The 17,647-nt window shown below is 44.3% G+C and overlaps 1 long non-coding RNA gene across 2 annotated transcripts; it reads left to right on the forward strand.

The window, feature by feature from the left end:
- Positions 1-771: 771 nt before the first annotated feature.
- Positions 772-16,315, forward strand: LOC141569366 (uncharacterized). Of its 2 annotated transcripts, XR_012492924.2 has the most exons (4): positions 772-1,107; positions 3,312-3,423; positions 11,837-12,016; positions 12,876-16,315. It is a non-coding gene; the product is annotated as an uncharacterized LOC141569366 (long non-coding RNA). The 2 variants fall into 2 exon arrangements; XR_012492921.2 differs by lacking the exon at positions 11,837-12,016.
- Positions 16,316-17,647: the final 1,332 nt, after the last annotated feature.

A 17,647-nucleotide genomic window follows, 5' to 3' on the forward strand; every position in this document is an offset into this window, starting at 1 on the left:
AACTGAAAAAATGTTGTGTCAGGAAAATGAAGGGAAATGAGATTTCTGAAAAACAGGGATGGGTCAGCATCATCAATTAATGCTGAGAAGTCAAGTAGGAGAACGCACGTGTCCACTGGACTGAGCTGTGAAAGATCATTGGCCACCCTAGTGGAGTCCTTTGGGGATTATCGCAGGCTAGAAACCAGACTGCTTTGTGGGTTGGATGAGCAGAGACAGTACGCTCTGACAGCACGTTCAAGAAGTTTCTCTATTAAAAAACTGAAGGTGCAGAGATAGGGGAGTTGCTGGAAAGGGTGAGGGACAAGTGTGAATATTGTCTCTAAGTGCGAAAGACCTGTTGGTGTCTAAAAACCTTTGGAAGGAACCCAGGTAAGGGAAAAAAAAAAGAACGGTATAAAGAGGAGAGGGCAAGTTTCCCAGAGGAAGAGGGCTGGGACCCAGACCACGGAACTGGCGTGAGCAAGGAGGAGCAACCTCTCCTACACCCTCAGACTGCAGCCCAAAATGACTACAGGAAAACAAGACCCAGAAAGCCCGTATGACTTAACCCACCAGCCCCAACCAGGACCCATGTCTTCTGACTCCCAGTCCAGTGCTCTTTTCACTGTGTAGTTTTTTTCTCTTGCTCAAATTAGAATGTTCAAGGGACAGTGAGGAAGAGGAATAGAAACCAAAACTGATGAGTAGAAAATGCGTACTACAATACAATTTGTCATGTGAGACAAGTGCTTATTCCCACTGTGTTTCTCCCTTCCCTGTGGTGTGAGACTGGATAGCATAATAGTCTCCCTTCAGCCCTCACTCACCCCTCCCCAGGACAGTGGAGGGACTAACCTGATTGGTGAGTCTGAGGAGAAACAGCATGTGTAGCCTGGCCCCTTCCTGTCTCCTCTTAGGAAACAGCAAGAAAACATGCTCTAGATGGCTCTCAAACCCATGGAAAGCATAGCAATAAAGCTCCGCTCCACGCCCGCCCTGTGTGGAGGCGAGAGGGGGTGACTCTGCCCATGGGCAAATGGGCAAGTCCTACCAATACTTGGGCTCAGCATTAGGAGGTCCATTTGCCACAGATACATTCCTCTTTCTTCCATCTCAGCTTTATCCGTAAGTAAGGTGAAGACATTTTGGTCTCCATCTGCCTTTCTCCCTTGCCTTTTTTTTTTTTTCTTTTTCAGTAGGTTCAAAAAAACATGAAGAAGAAAGAAGCTAATTACCCTATGGGAATTACACTCTTAAAATTGGGTTATATGAAATTTGATTCTCAAAATCATTCTTTTCAAGATGTAAAGACAAAAACCCACAAAATTCAATATGAATGTTTTCTGATATAATTGAAATAATGAAAGCACATTCTTTTCACAGAAGAACTCTCATAGTGTAAAACATGAGAGGCTGGTAAAACCCAAAGGATCTGCTTTCTTAATTCAGTTAGGTCAAAGTGCAAAAACACAGTTTCTTCAACTCTTTTCAGGATTCCACTGTTTTCTGCCTGGAAACAGCGATTGAAACATGCACAGTTTCAAACTTGAGAAAATGACCCAGAACCATTGCAACATGTGAAGAGGCCACAGAGCTATAACCACTCTGAGAAGGTGGGAGAGAAACCTGCCAACATACATTCTTTGTTGATGAGCAAAATGCATCAGCAATTGTAAAATTAGGTGTTGGCACCATATTTAGCCATAGAGCCAGTCTTCTACTCACTTTTCTCCCATTTTTTCAATGCCAGATAGTTGGTCCTAATAATCACTTCAGAAACAGACACTGTCACCTTCTCCAATTACTTCAGTCTCCATATTTCAAATTGAAAAATATTGGCCTTAACTGTACAACTTCTTTCTACTGCTCCTAAATTGCCATTTGGAAATTTACCAAACAATACTTACATGTATCAGTGAAGACAAAAATTATCAGTGAAATTCCTCTTGGAATTTTGCTTGCCAGCTATCTAAAGAAACAAAGGGGCTGGGGATATTCAAAGACTTCATCGCACATCAGAATCCGTTGGAGATTAGAAATCTAGTGTGGGAATGTGGAGCATCTGGAGAAGACACTGGACAGCTCAGGGCAGGCGTCTGCAGTGCCTGTTCAAATTCAGCTTTGATTCTGTGTGTGTGTGTGTGTGTGTGTGTGTGTGTGTGTGTGTGTGTGTGTGTTAACTAGCAAGTATGAGAAAAGCAAGTATGAGAGTTAACCATCTTTTTTTCTTGTTTTTAGTGGTGACATTTGGGCATCCATGGTGGCCAATATCATGGAAAAATTATAAGTCTCTGGGGCTTCTGGGTCTAACTCTCTAAATCAGTTATCCGTGTGGCCTTGGGGAAGTTACTTCTCTTAGGTTTGTTCTCTGAGGTCTGACGAGATTCTCCTCATCGATACTGTTAGAATAACAATATCTACCACTTATCAAACACTATGCTAAAAATTTCAGATGTGTTATATCATTTAACTTGTCCTAAAATCCATTAAGGTTTAATTTATATTGATTTTACAATGAAGAATCAGACATAGAACAGTTAAGTAACTTGCCTAAAGTCATGACGCTGGCAAGCGTGGGAGAGGTAGGATTTTAACCCAGGTTTTCTGGGTTAAAGCCCACACTTTCTAAAACCTCATTCTACTACCTTCATGCAGGGTGTTTCTGGTAGGACAGGTTCAGCTGCAGGTAACAAAAAAACTCATCCCTCACAATCATCAAGGACTTCAGCTCCGTCTTGTTGCTTTACCATTGTCAGCAAGTGGCTTCTACCTCATGGTTTAAGATGGCTACTCATGTCCAACCATCATGCCTACATTCCAGCCAGCATAGAAAGGAATAGACAAAAAAGGGCATGTTCCCCCTGCTAAGGACGTTTCCTGAAAATTACACACAACACTTCTGCTTACATTCCATTGACCATGTGGGCATGCATAGGGGAAGCTGGGCAATGTGATCTTATTGCAGGAAGTCATGTGCCTCGCTTAAAAACATGGGACTGTATTATTAAGGAAGAAGAAAAGCACAGATACTGGAGGACAATCTCTGGCACACAGGGTTATTGAAATTGCGAGGGATAATGTATGTGAAGCACTTAGTTCACGGCCTGGCACATAGCAGGTTCTTGGAAAATAACATTGTGTGCTATTTCTTATTATTGACCCAAATCTGGCACCCGGAGAAACATATGCAGAAAGTCATAAATTCAAATCAGGCAAGGAAAAGTCACAGAAAAAGGGTAGGAGAAGAAAATATTTTAAGTCACCATGATATTACATATTGGCACCTCCTTTTTCAGTTGCACAAAAGCAACATCTTTGCTCATTTGCAGAAACCCCAGGACTGTGTGGAGGGTGATAGTGAGTAGATGCTTCAACAACCATCCCTAGCAGGACCAGTCCACCACAGGACCCGCTGGATAAGGCTGCCACCGGGGACCGTTGGTAAGTAATTTCCACTGCAGCAGTTAATGGCAATGCAGTTTTCATTACAGTAAGAAAATTGAAATCTCAGCCAGCCTCTGTGAGTTCCATCTGACTCAACCTTCATTTCTCATAAGATTGTGTGTTGTTTTCTTCCCCCTCATGATTAATTTTTATCGTGAAGAATAGGGGGAGCAGGGTAATTGAAATCCCCGGGAAATCTCCACATCATACTACCATTTCAACAATCTTCCTCAACCATTCCCATCCCAGGCTCAGAACAAGCAGGAAAGGGACCCTTTTTAATTTGAGGTGGAAATATTATCTAGTAGGGAAGGTTCCAGATGGCCAGCCTATGTTGAAGTGACAAGCATGCAGCCAGTATGGAAGGGGAAAGAGGAGAATTGACAAAAAGTCTGGCACAAGGGACCCATGCCATTGAAAAGTTCTCAAATGTATCGGACAACTTCCCTTGAGTGGGACGTCATTGGGTCATTCATACTGTGAATGCCTCCCACACAGACTGTTTTCAACTCCATTTGGCCCTTGCTCTTTGAATTGCAAATGATCTGTGGCTGCACAAATTTTCACCCTTGTTAGAAAAAAATTAACTGAACACAAAGCAGAGTTGCTTCCTCAGATGCCTCTCTCCTCTGAATTCTGGGTGATGGTCCCTCAACTCCTGATCTGTCAGGGGTCCCTCACATCCTTTCCTGTCACTGCTGGCCCCTTCCTTGCAGCTCTTATTTTTGTACCACCCACTCAACAGAGTGGGCAAGGACCCAATAGATTTGTGGCCAAGAGAACATCTGCTCAGCTACGCAAATCAAGGCATTCTCATAATATTGTTGAGAAAGCAAAAGAGCACTGGACATCCTCCATTGGGCAGGGGCACACCCTGCTTACAGCTTACGGTTTTATCTCTTCCATGTTTTTTTCTGTCATGTTCATGGTATGACCAAATGGTTCCTGGCTGCCATTGTCTTAACCCATAACTGATACTGTGTCAACCATGTGCAAGTAATCCCAAGGCGGGGGACTGTGGTAAAATAAGGAAGAAGAAAGTTTGATTTTAGCAGAATTAAAGGCTTTCTATGGCCATCTGCACCCTGGCATGTTCCAACCATGACCACTCGATATGGAGTGATGACAGGGTGATCCACATCAGCCATCCGCGGGAGCCCAGTGCCTTTTCTGTTTGATTGCCCGACATTCACAGGAATAGAATTCTTATATCCCTCATTTATTCCTTCACCCATCCTCAAATTATTCTTCTTGCCCAACCTTGCTCTTTTAGGGGATACTTCTCTTGCCACAGCTAAATTTATCTGTTAGTCTCTTGGAGGGCAATCTATCACAATGAGCAGGTAAACTGGAATTCCAGACTGGGGATCATCACCTCATTGGTCAGTCAGTTGGGTTCAAGTTCCCTCTTCAAGCCTGGAAACATTCCTGTCCCCACTATGACCCGTGAATCCTGTTTCATTTACATCTGCATATCTGAGAGATAATTGCGCCTGTGGATAGCAGGACCAACTAGAAGACCCGCAGAGTCTGACTTATCCTCACTTTCTCCCTTTGCATCTCAATCCAGACAAGCCAGGTGATGCCCCTCCCATACCCCAAATATGGAGCTGATGCCTACTCCTTGGCATCCTGCCAAAAGGCAGGTCAACAGACAGATAGAGGGTTAGGAAGGGGGGAAAAATCACAGACCATAGATTTCAGAGTTATGAACAATCTTAGAGACCATCAATGTTTCTCATTGTATATAGGGGAGCGCCATGGTCAAGGTCAGTTCAGAAACCCAGGAAGAGCCAAACCTCTGGTTCCCAGTTCAGGGCTCTCTCAGATGTGCCCAATGTACCTAGTAAAATGCTGGCCTGATTTGTACCACCTGACATCCCCCAAATGCTAGAGTTCACCACATCATGTGAAGATACCAAAGAGATATAAATGTAGAACAGTTGACAGCGAGGGAGGGGCAGAAACTTTTTATACTTATGACCACCTACTGGCCTATTTGCTATGGGGGATAATTGAATGTATTGGAAGGGTGGGAAGGGAGCAGAAGAAACTAGGCAAGAGCGTCAGAAGAACATAGCACGGTGGCTGGGGAAGTAAGCGATGGAACCAGCCTGCATGGGTCTAAATCCCAGTTCTCACACTTACTGGCTGCGTTGCTTAAACTTTCTGTGCCTCGGTTTATTCATCTTTAAAAAGGGAGATGATAATAACATATATTCAAAAGATAAGGATTCAATGAGTCATGTTATGGAGAGCACTTAGGACTGTACCTGACACTTAGCTATTATTAGTACCAGGGAAAGGAAGCATGAGAGAACTACCAGAAGAAAGCCACAGAACATCTCCCAGGCTTAACTATAAATAAATCACCCTCCCTATTTCTAATAGTGTTGCTAGGAGGCAGTATAGTGCAATGAAAAAAGCCTGGTATTAGAAGATGTTTCAGTTAGTGTAAGTCTAAGCTGCTGTAACAAAGAGGTCCCAAAATACCATGACTTTCAGAACAAAGATTATTTCTCTGTCACCTAATAATCTGGATATGGACTGTGCCAGTCAGTAAAGCAGCTCTGTTCTTTACAGTCTTTTGGGAACCCTGGTTCTTTCTCTGTTCTTGCTCTGCCATCCCCTTCGGGATCTCATCAAAGTGAATCACCACATCCAGATTTTAGCTGGCAGGTAGAAGGAAGGGAGCATGGGGGAGACATACCCATGATCTTACAGCTCAGGTTGAGAAGTGGCACCATGATTTTTGCTCAAATGTAACTTGCATGAATGAATCACATGGTCACACTTGGTTGCAAAGGAGACTGGGAAAGGAGTCTAGCTGGGCAGCCAGGAACCCAAAAAGAAGAGGAGAGCAGAAGTATGTTCAAGTCCATTTCTTTCCATTACTAATTGTGCTTGGGGGCAAGTTTTTGCTCATTTATTTAACCAGCTCTCTATTGTCAGTAGCTCTTTTACTCCACAAGTATTTCCTGAAGACCTGCTACCGTGTTTCCCTGAAAATAAGACTTAGCCGGACATCAGCTCTAATGCATCTTTTGGAACAAAAATGAATATAAGAGCCGGTATTATATTATATTATATTATATTATATTATATTATATTATATTATATTATATTATTATATTATAATGTCATATAAGACCCAGTCGTATATTATAGTAAAATAAGACCGGGTCTTATATTAATTTTTGCTCCAAAAGACTCATTAGAGCTGATTGTCCGGCTAGGCCTTATTTTCGGGGAAACACAGTATGTACCAGTCACTGTTCTAGATCCTAGACAGAGATGTAGCTCTGAACAAGACAGACCAAGCCCTTCCTCTCTAACACAGATTCACTGTGATGCTAATGAGGAACCTTCCAAAGACCTTTACTTTTCATTCTAAATCAATATTTATATTCATGTCTAATCTTATATTCTTATTTATTTATTTTTCTTTAAAAATACCTCAGATTTATATGCACTTTAAGCCCCACAAGACTTGGATCTGCCCCTACTGCTCTCATGGAGCTAACATCCTAGCTGGGAGAAAGAAAGTAAACAATAAATAAACATATACCACATCAGATGGTAATGTGTTATGATGTGTAGACCCCGAGAAGAAAGACTGATTTGATGGGAACCTGAAGAAAGAATTGACCTGCTGAGATGAACTCCCCATGGTCAACCAAGGGCCCAAATTTTATAAATAATGAGAGTCTAGTGGCCATCTGTTGGCAGATGCTTCTCCTCTATTCTGTATACCAGGAAGAATTCTGACTGAACTCTCGGTTTTCCACACCATGTTCTGTTCCTTTACATCTTTATAAAGGAGTTCCTGGTTTTGTCTTTCAGCCAATGGACTGACACCAGGCCCTGTCCAATCAGAACTGCTCCATAACAACCAATCAGAACGCGTAATACCAACTGCTAAGAATTGCACAATTTGGACCAATCAGAACCATACTAATTTGGAGACTTCGTTTTTTATAAAATGGACCTAATCAGGAATCTGGGTGGGGACTTTCTGTATAAAAACAGCCTCTCCTTTGTCTCAGAGGAGCACACTTTTAGGTGGTTGTGTCTCCCCACTTTGCAAACTGTTTACCTGAGTAGTCTCTCGTTTTTTGGCTCCAGTGAGTTTTGGATTTGTTTACAGATTTAAAAAATAAAAGCAAGGTAAGGGGAGAGAACACTACTTAGTGTCGTTTGAGACCCTCTCTGACGGGGTGTAATGTGAGCAAAAATTGAACAAAGGGAATCGTTCCTACTTTTTACTACTATAAAGACTACTGTGATTCATCCTCTTATACACAAATCTTTGTGTAGGCTTCTGATTATTTTTTAGAAATTATTTTTGGTGGTGGAGTTAATGAGTCAGAGGGACAAATGTTTTTAAGATTCTTGAAAGAGTGCTGACCCCGCTCTTTTTATTAAGACTGCTCATGAGGATTATAAAAGAAGCAGTGATAAAGACTTAGGTTTTGAGGCATTTTAAATGTCATTTTTTGAAAGTTTAAAGATGCTTAAGACTTTTAAGGGTTACTTATAGCTGGACTGTCTGGGCTTCTTTATGTCCTAGGTCCTAACTAACCTTTTTCACCTCCCACTTTAAACACCTACATGCAATTCCTTATCCTATAATTATTTCTTAAGTCACAGAATTTTCGTTTAAGAAGGAAGCTTGGTGTTGATAAGTCCATTCCAGAAATATTGCTGACTTGCCCTAAGCTTCATAGTATCAAGCTAAGAAAAAGCCTCAATCTCACAATTCCTGTGTCTGCAGTAAGAAAATCAGTGACAAGTGAAATGCGCCCACAGTGTTTGGGACAACAAAACGTAAGGCAGGTTTAAAATAAACCCCCATGGATATGGCCTGCCAGATATACCTACCTCGTAGGTGGTGCGAGCATTAATTCAGATCATGAACGTAAAGCGCATAGGACAGCGCTAGAACATTGTGACAATGAAATGTTAGTGATGGATACCGCTTTGGTGGCAGAGCAAGTGGAGTGTCCCAAGACCCGATGTGGGCCCTGTGGGAAAGGCAGCAGGTGTGGGGTAGTCTTGGGGCCTGTAGGCACGGACAGAAGACCTCAGCAGAAAGGGCTGCTCATTCTACCTCTGGAATCCCAGGAGATGGGGAAAGAGTCACATGAGACCACCCAGAGGGATGGAGACCTTCAGCCTGGGTCAAGGCAACCACAGGAGACAGGGGCCCAGCTGGAGGCCTCAGCAGAGCCCATGACAGGGCCAGCTTTAATCATCTGCCAAGCCACCCCATGGAGGCCAGCTGCCGGCCCAAAGGGCTTAGGCCACCCAGCCACGTGAGAACTATATTATTCCCTTACCTCTCTTTCTGGGCTTCATTCCAGGCATGGAGGAAAATAGCAGCTAGCAAGGGGGAGGAGGTGAGCAGAGGGAGAGAAGAGGAAAAGGACCATGCCCCTTTCCCAGGGCAGGCTTCCAGGATGAGGCAGATCTGAGCCAAGGAAGGAGAGAAGATTTAAAGCTCAATCAGTCTCAGAGTTTTAACTATTACCTGGGACTTGGAATGTGAAGCTCTGAAGTGACGCTACTTTTTTGCAACTCAAAGGATTTTTTTTTTATTGCCTGAACATGAAAGTTAGTTCATTGGCTTGCGCAAGTCATCATTGGGGGTAGAGGGATTCTGCTGCTATCAAATAAAATTTAAAGAGACAATGGGAGATCCCACAATACTTGGATTTGCCCCTACTGCTCTCATGGGGCAGATAGATTATTTATAGGGAGAGAGACAGAGAGTTGCATTTTATTCACAATCCCTATTTCATGCTTTTTCAGGGTGCCATTTACACATAATTTTGATAGTCATTCTGGCTGTGTCATACATGTGCTCTGTTATTTCCTAAATCATCACTTTCTGCTAACAGGACACACTTTTATTCCACCCTCGTCCACTCACTCATGAGTTAAAAGTAATTTTTGAATTTTCTTTTAAACTTTCCTTCCTGACTGCCTGCATGACAGTTTTACTTTCTGTAATCCTCTCACTTACTTGAGCCCTGGCAATATACGTTAGAAAGGCCAATATTACGCTGAACTCTATATAAGCTCTAAATTGCTATCATTGGCTCCTCATGTGTTTGAGCCATAGAGTCCCACACAGTGTTTTCATGTTCCTTCAGTCCCTTTCCATCACCCTCCACTGACAGCCTATACAGATTATGGTTAGTCAGTTCATTTATTTATTCATTCATCATTTATTTGGTAGGATACCCTCTTATGCCAATCACCCTGTGGGGTGCTGAAGATACAAACTTGATAGCTGAATGACACACAGTCTCTGCCCTCAAGGCACCTACCGTCTACTCTTCCATGATTCAGTGGATATTAAATTATTATGATAACAGGTGATAAGGATGATATTGGCATTATATACAAGGTTCAGTGGGAGCACAGGAGGGAATAATTAACTCTGCTTGGTAATGGGTTAGATCAGTTTGGCAGAATGAAGACCATGGGGCTGGAACAATCAGTAGGACTTCCCCGGGAAGCTGAAGGGGAGTGGGGTCGGCAGAGGGAACAGCCTGTATAGAAGCACTGCATGAGTCAGGGTAGACTAAGTTATGCCTGGTAACAAAATGACCCAGAAGCCGTAATAGCTTAATATGATAGCTTAAGACAGCCAAGGTTTATTTTTCATTCAAATCACATGTCCAGTGCAGGTCTGTGTCTCTCATACTTCAAAAACAAAAAAGGGGGAGATGTAGTCACACAACAGCCTAGCCAACTGTCCCCCCGTGTCTTTCCTTAAGGAAAGAAGAGTCTGTGAGACTGTGCCTTTCTGGGACTCTATTCCATCCTTGTGTTTACACCTTATGTCTGTCTGTCTGGTCCCCAAAAGATGGTTTGCAGCCAAAGACGGGTAACATATCTCACGGGAGATACAACCTAAGCCAGGCCGAACCAAGTGGGGACCCCCAATGAGCTGCCTTAGAAAAATATGGGAAGGGGCCTTGCCTCCCCTTCCCCCTGCCTGGGAAAAGCCATTGCTGGCTCTGGCTTTTCTCTTACACCTGTTTGTGAGAGAAGTCATGAGAACAATAAAGATCAGTTCTCTCCACTTATCTCAGTGGAACTGTTACAATATGAGAGACTTGACCCTGAGAGGGTACATACCTTAATTAAGACATCATGGGACCTTGTGCTTCGGCTGTTGACAAACAAAGGGTGATTGGAATAAACATTTTGCTACTATGATGTATGAGTCTCACAGACCATGTAAGAAGCAATGTTACTGTCTTGTATTTGTATATCTATCAATGAAAACCTTCAGTCGGCCTGATTCTGGGCTCCAGTCCTTTGAGACTGAGAGACCCCTGGCCTTTGGAGAGATTTAACTGCATCAAGTCTCTGTTTGTTTCTCTCTTAAAAACTTAACCCAAACCGCCCCTTCTCACACCCTCACTGCCCGTGTTGCGCTGGATGCAACAGCTGGTTGGGGAAGGATCAGGGGGCAGGGCTCTGCTCTACACAGGGACATGTGTGTCATTCAGCTTCCAAGTTGGCATGGCAGGAAACAAAAAGCTGGAAGGTAACACATTGGCTCTTAAATGCTTCGGCACAGAGGTCATACATAAAATTTCCATTCGCAGTACATTGGCTAGAACTAATCACATGCCTCACCAGTTGTGAAATGTACAGGAACACATGTCTCTTCTATGAATGGTAAATGTCTCTGCTACAAACTCAAAGGCATGAAACCAATTCCTAGGTTTAGGAAATTAAAGAAGAGAGTGCAGAGAGACCGTATCAAAAATTGAGTTAGGAGAGGTAAGGACATGGTATCCTGTGTGCCATACATAAAAGCTTGGACCCCTTATGTGCAGAGCAAAGAGCTTTTGCAGAATTTTGAACACGGTACCATGGTCATATTTGTGTTTTAAATACATCTGTCATACAGCGACATGGAGGATGAATGGGAAAGGATTGAAACAGGAGATAGAAAGACCAGTTTGATTTCCACAATTGTCCCCGTTAAGGATGATGAAGGAACCAAAAAAGGGTCATTGGAGATTACTATGAGAAATGTTAAAGAGATAGTCAATCCACTAATTAGAAATGGAAGAGGGAGAAGACTAGGATGAGCTTCTCTTCTTTTGCTTTACATGGGCCTCGGTGCCAGCATGAAAATAAGAACGACAAGAGGATGAGTGGGTTTGGGGATAAGACACTGAGCCTAATTTGGGACCTGAGCTTGAGTTACCTATTGTGCTTGTTATGGGTTGAATTGTGTCCCCACAAACGATATTTTCAAGTTGTAACCCCCATTCGCTCAGAATGCGATCTTATTTGGAAATAGGATATTTGCAGATATAATTAGATGAGGTCATCTGAAGTAGAGTGGACCCTTAATCCATATGACTGGTGTCTTTATAAGAAGACAGCTACAAGGCAACAGAGGAAGAGATTGAAGTGATGCATCTACAAGGCAAGAAATACCAAGGATTGCCAGAAAACACCAGAAGCCAGAGAGGCAAGGAAGGATTCTCCTCTACATGTATCAGAGAGAGCACGGCCTTGCCAACACCTTGATTTCAGACTTCTAGACTGCAGAGCTGTGAGGAAATAAATTTCTATTGTTTTAAGCCAGTTTATGTTACTTTGTTATGGCATCCCTAAGAAATAGATACAGGCATCCAGGTGGAGCTATCTAGTTGAAAGGAATGGATGAGGTCAGACCAGTCTTCTTCCAATAGCCCAAAAAGGGGTTGTTACTAAGGAACACAGAGTATGCAGGGGGGCACGTGTTGGATGAGCTTTATTCTTCCCAGGTGGAGAGGAGGGAGGGAAACTTCACAATGAGGATGCTGTTTGAAGAGGGCTTTGGGGAATAAGTAGAAATCTTTTTCTCTACGTATTCTATTATTTCTCTACTATTCTAGTATTTGACAAGTATTTATTAAGCACTTTTGTGTTAGGCTCTATGCTAGGCACTGACAATATATTGGTGAGCAAAACAGGCACAGTCCCTGTTCTCATGCAATTTATAACCTATCGGGGAGAACGACATTGATCAAGTAATCACTCACTCTGAGCAGTGATATGAAAGGAAACTACCAACTGTTAAGAGAACACGTTGCGAGGAAATCGTTCAAGCCTAGAGGCTGTGAAAGGCTTGTTAAAGAAGTAACGTTTGAGCTGAGATCTTGGGTAAAGATGTTAATTTTAGGTGAAGAGGGAAAGGGAGGATTTGAGGATGTGAAAGACAGCCAGGGTCATAGCAGTACAGAAAGGGAAGAGAGGCTGAGCCTGGGAGAGAGCAGGCAGCAGCTATATCTTGCAGGACCTTGGAGGGTTTAGTATTCATCCCACCAGCGGTGGATGAAAGGGAAAGCCAGCCAATGACTTTCAGCAGGTGTGGGGAAAGAGATCAGATTTGTGGTGCTTTTGTTTTAATTTGTTTTGTTTTGTTTTAGATCACCTTGATGAGAATAATTGGAGAAAGGCAAGGATGGAAACAAACAGAACTATTAAGAAACTATTGCATCGATCTAATCCGGAAAGAATGGTGCTTGAACAAGATGGTAATAGTGGAGATGGTGGATTCACTCTTTCTCTAGGCATTCAATGAAGGAAAATATAAATGAATGAATGAAATCAATGGTCTGTATCTGCAGCTGTTCCATGCTCTTCTCTGTCTTCAGGTTTTTAAGTACTGTCTCTCTGGAAAGTGACATCGATGCCTCAGTACAAAACATCTTGACATCTGATAATGAAGATTGAGTGTATGAAGAAGAGGAAATCAAATGGTGTTCTGGGGAGATGGTGAGGCTCTCTTCAGCTGGCAGGAGGAAGGCCCATGAAGACAGAGCAAGAGGTTGGACCCCTGAAGACTTTCAAGGCCATGGAGGTCCCAAGGCAAGGACCTATCTGAAGAAAGGGGTCCCTACAGCATCTGCCAGCTAGTAAGCTTCTCTCATCTGATATTCTCTAAGGAGCATGACACACAAGTACTGCATTCAGAAGGAACATAACGTCAAATTGAGCTCTCCCAAGGCAGTGGCATCACCGAGACAGCACAGAAGTGTCTGTAGTCTGATTTTCTTCCTCTGTTGCACTTAAACTCTGGACATGCGAATAAGGATGTAGTCTGGTCTGTGGCCTTTGCATTCCATGAGAGGGTGCACTTCTTCCCAGGGGCTTGGTACACACCCAAAGTTCTCTGGAGCATCAGATCCCAGCTCCCGAAGGAGGCAAAGCTTCCTTGGTTCTGGGTGCCGAGAGACTTGGTCCCCTTTTGCAATTTGGGAGGTGTAGAGCTCAAATTGTTTGCTCAATTGGGCACCTAATTAGATGACAGATGCAGCTCTGGATGGGCCTCGTGTTCACTTTCCTTCTCCATCATGCCAGAGAAGGATGGAGTTCTGAGGAATGAAAGGCAGCCAGCTGTCCTTGAATATCCAGAGTGTCTCACAGCTGAGAGAACCTGAAGACTACTGGGGAATTGCTTCAACTCTACCTTCTTCCTATGGTTCAATAGATGCTGGAATGTACTCTGTGTACTTAATTTAAAATCAATGTTTTCATCCTAATTAACCATGCAACAAGAGCTACTTATGAAGTGACACAAACAGATGACTCAATATTTATTTAATAATGACATCATATTCACATGTATGCCCAAATGCCAATGACACTGAGCTCCCTTGCCAAATGGCAGGACCTGAGCTCCCCTTTAAAATCTTCCTGTGATTTCTGGGCAAACCCGGAGGGGTGTCAGTGTCTTGGCCACAGGACCCGCACTGGCTTTTTCTTCAGTAAGTCATTATTGTTAGAGTCCACCAAACAGACCCTTAAAGAAATTTCCTTGTCACCATTGCTCTCAGTGCTGAGACTGTCCCCAGACTCTGCCACAGCTTGTTGGGTGCTGAGGCAGGATTGCCTGGCCCAGTCTCACAGTCTTTCATACACACAGTTCCTCTAGCCCATGGAACTTACCCCTCTCCTAGGAACAAACTCAAGCCTGGTTCCAAGGCAAGTGGAGGACAAAGGTCATGCCATCCCTTCCTAGTCATCCCTTTTCTCTTCAGGGCCCCTTGACACCCCTGTTCCATCTCCCCCCCTTCAGTTGCACAAACTCCAGGCATATCCACAGGAACCTGAAGATCTTTCACTCCTTTCACTACCTGCATTGGAGCGCCAGCCCCTGCAGCGCCCAACCCCAACACACACACATTAATATACGCCTTGAAAAGGAGTCAACAGGTCACACATGAGTTTTCACAGTGGTGAGGACCCCTAGAGGATGTGTTTGGGTATTTCTCATTTTTGTCTGCTGACATACCCACTTGCTTTGCTTTTTTGGTGTCATTTTTATCTTGTAATGCTTTCTAAAAATATGTATTAATATGCATTTTATATTTCATTCTGTAATGCTTTCATTTTTTAAAAATCACTTTAGATATTAACATTTGCTAGTACCTGGAAGTTCTCTCATTTGTTTTGGTCTTCCTACAAGTTGCTTTCAATCCTTCAGGAACTGTTGAGTATTTTCTGGCCTTGTGTGTCAACCCATAAAGGAAGCTGGTGAGAGCTGGCATCTATGAGCCCTCCCTGTGTGCCAGGCACTGTGCCAAGTGCCCCCCTCCCCAGAACCCTGAGCGGGCACTATGATCCCCACTACACTGAGGAGGACACAGCTCCTTAGAGCGGATGTAATCTATAAGGCAACCCATGATAGGTGCCAGGTGCATGGTGCAGAGACCCAAGTTCTGCAGGAGCCAAGAGGCCCAGAAGGACCCGTCCCTGGGTATCTGTTTAAGGCTCTAGTTTGGGGGCTTCCTCGGGCACTGGCCAGCCAGACGCCCCTCTCTCAGGGAAACCTCTTTTCTCTTACTCCTGCATCTGGGAAGAAACAGGGCAGGGCTGGGCCTGCTCTGTGGGACCTCACCCACCCCCACCCGCAGGCTCCAGCAGAACTTAAGCGAAGCTCAGCCAGCGGGTTCAGAGCCCCTGCGGTTTGGCCACACCCGCCCCACCCAACCTCCTGTAACAGCTTAAGTCAACAGGCCAGAAAATCAGACGGGCCATCTTGGGATCGGGAAAGGAAAAACCCCAGCAGCTGCCGCCTAATTGGCATTCTAAACAGCTAGAGACTTCCAAGGGCAGAAATGAATTAAATAAGCTTTTTTCCTCCTTCAGGGTGGAGTACAGGCTCCAGGTCTCCACCCAAGTCACACCCTAGCTGCGGCTATTTATAAGATCTAAATGCCAGATGGAACCTGCCAGGGTGAAACAGAAAACAGAGAACTGGACCAAAAGCAAAGGCTCCATAAGCTCAGTTGTCCCCCGGCGCACCCGCAGAGTGCCCGAGACTGCCTGCAGGGGCACAGCACGCAGGGGACCTGGCGCCTCCGCTGACCCTCTCGCCCAAGTCGCGCTTCTCCAGCCAGCTAGAGGTTCAAAGAGCAGCTGTTGGCTACTTCTCCTACATTCCACAACCCAAGGCATAGGGCTGGGTGCTGGGCAGGGATTCGGGCCGTACCTGTTGGATTAGGAGTAGCCAGCTGAGTCCAGGAAAGCAGGCCCGGGCCAGCAGCCAGCTGTGGAGTGGGCCCCGCCAGCAGCTGGGGTGCCCCCCCCACCCCCGCCAAGCGGAGGTTGGAACAAGGTGGAGCATGGTGGTTTGGGGTGCAGAAGCAGGGACGTGGGGCAAATCCTGATTTCCTCTCACCCTGGGTGACTTTCTGCCTGTTATTAGACCGTGGGGACTCTGCTTCCTTACATGTGAAACACAGGCAGTAATTAAACCAACTAAATGGGATGTTTGAGAACACTGAATAGACAGTAAGCGCTTTGGATAGTTCCACATCACTGACACCGCAGCTGTTACTAGTGGAACTGGTTGCCCAGATGAAAAAAAAAAAAGCAATAATAAATACCTCTGTTAGCCGCTGCCTGTAGCAATGACTTGCAGGACAAACGCAGGTCCCTCGCATCCTGGAGGGCTGAAGGAAGGGCTTGGAGGCAGGTCTATCACAGCTTTCCAGTTCCTGCCCCTCCCTGATGGGCCATCGCAGACCACAAGGCTGGCTGGAGCTAACAGGTCATCTGAAATCAGCTCCTGATAAAAGCTACTTCCCATGCCCTGCCTGCCCCAGCTCAGCTGATCTGCTAGTTAGTTAGTTTCTTCCAAAAGAAAAGCCCTGCTCTCTGATGAAATCCCCACCTCTTATCTCATCTCGGCCCCACTCTCTCCCCTGCAGAAATTTTCCTGACCCTCAGACCACACTGGAGTTTCTTTCAGAGTTTCTAGAGTACTGCTGTCCTATGGAAATGTCATGCAAACCACACAGGTTATTTTAAGTTTTCTAGAAGCCACGTAATACAAATAAACGTAAAAAGAAACAGATGAAATTAATTTGAATATATTTTATTTAACCCAATATATCAAAAATAGTATGGTTTCAAACTGTAATGAATATAAACATTAATAATACATTTCACATTTTCCTTTTATACCGAGTATTCAAAATCTGGTACCGGTATGTAGTTTACACTTAATGGTACAGCTCAATTCGCACTAGCTACATTGTGTGGCCAGTGACAACTGGATTGCACAGTCCGAGAGCATTTGCTTGATTTGCCATTGAATTGTTACGGGGGGTAGAGGGGCTCCAGCTTGAGTCTTTATGCTGCCTGCTTTGGGGTTCAGAAGCACGTAGGGATGCCTGGAGAAGAGCCACAGTGCTATTGCAGGCCAATGTGAGGGGCCTGGCAGGAGATGCTGCAATCTGTGATGGAGCTGGAGGCAGGACATCCAGACTCCCAACATTGCCCTGTGTTCCTCTTTGGTCTTCTCCCAGCAGGTCCCCTGACGGTTTAGGTATTAGTCTTAGGGTGGGGATAGGTCATGGGCACTGTATAAATAATACATAAATAAAGCATAAAAAAACATTTGCCCCCAAAAGATCTGAAGGACACTGACATCTCTGCTTTGAGCCTCCTTCTCCCCCATCAGAGGAGATGGTTTCTTTGCCTCCCTCCAAGCTCTCACAGCTGGACTGCAGCTTTCAGTCAGGACTAGGCTGTCATGGTTGAGGAATAAACTGAGCTTTCCAGGGAAGGGATCTGATGGGGGAAGAAACAGAGAGAAAAAAAAATGAAAGGGGAGAATCTTCAGACTACAAGCTGTAGGACCATTTGCAGGCTTTTCACACAAGTTCAGGAAATTGGAGAAGTTTCTTTG

The sequence above is a fragment of the Rhinolophus sinicus genome, chromosome 1 (genome assembly GCF_057876585.1).
Source record: "Rhinolophus sinicus isolate RSI-liver-muscle chromosome 1, RSI-T2T, whole genome shotgun sequence".
Taxonomy (NCBI): domain Eukaryota; kingdom Metazoa; phylum Chordata; class Mammalia; order Chiroptera; family Rhinolophidae; genus Rhinolophus; species Rhinolophus sinicus.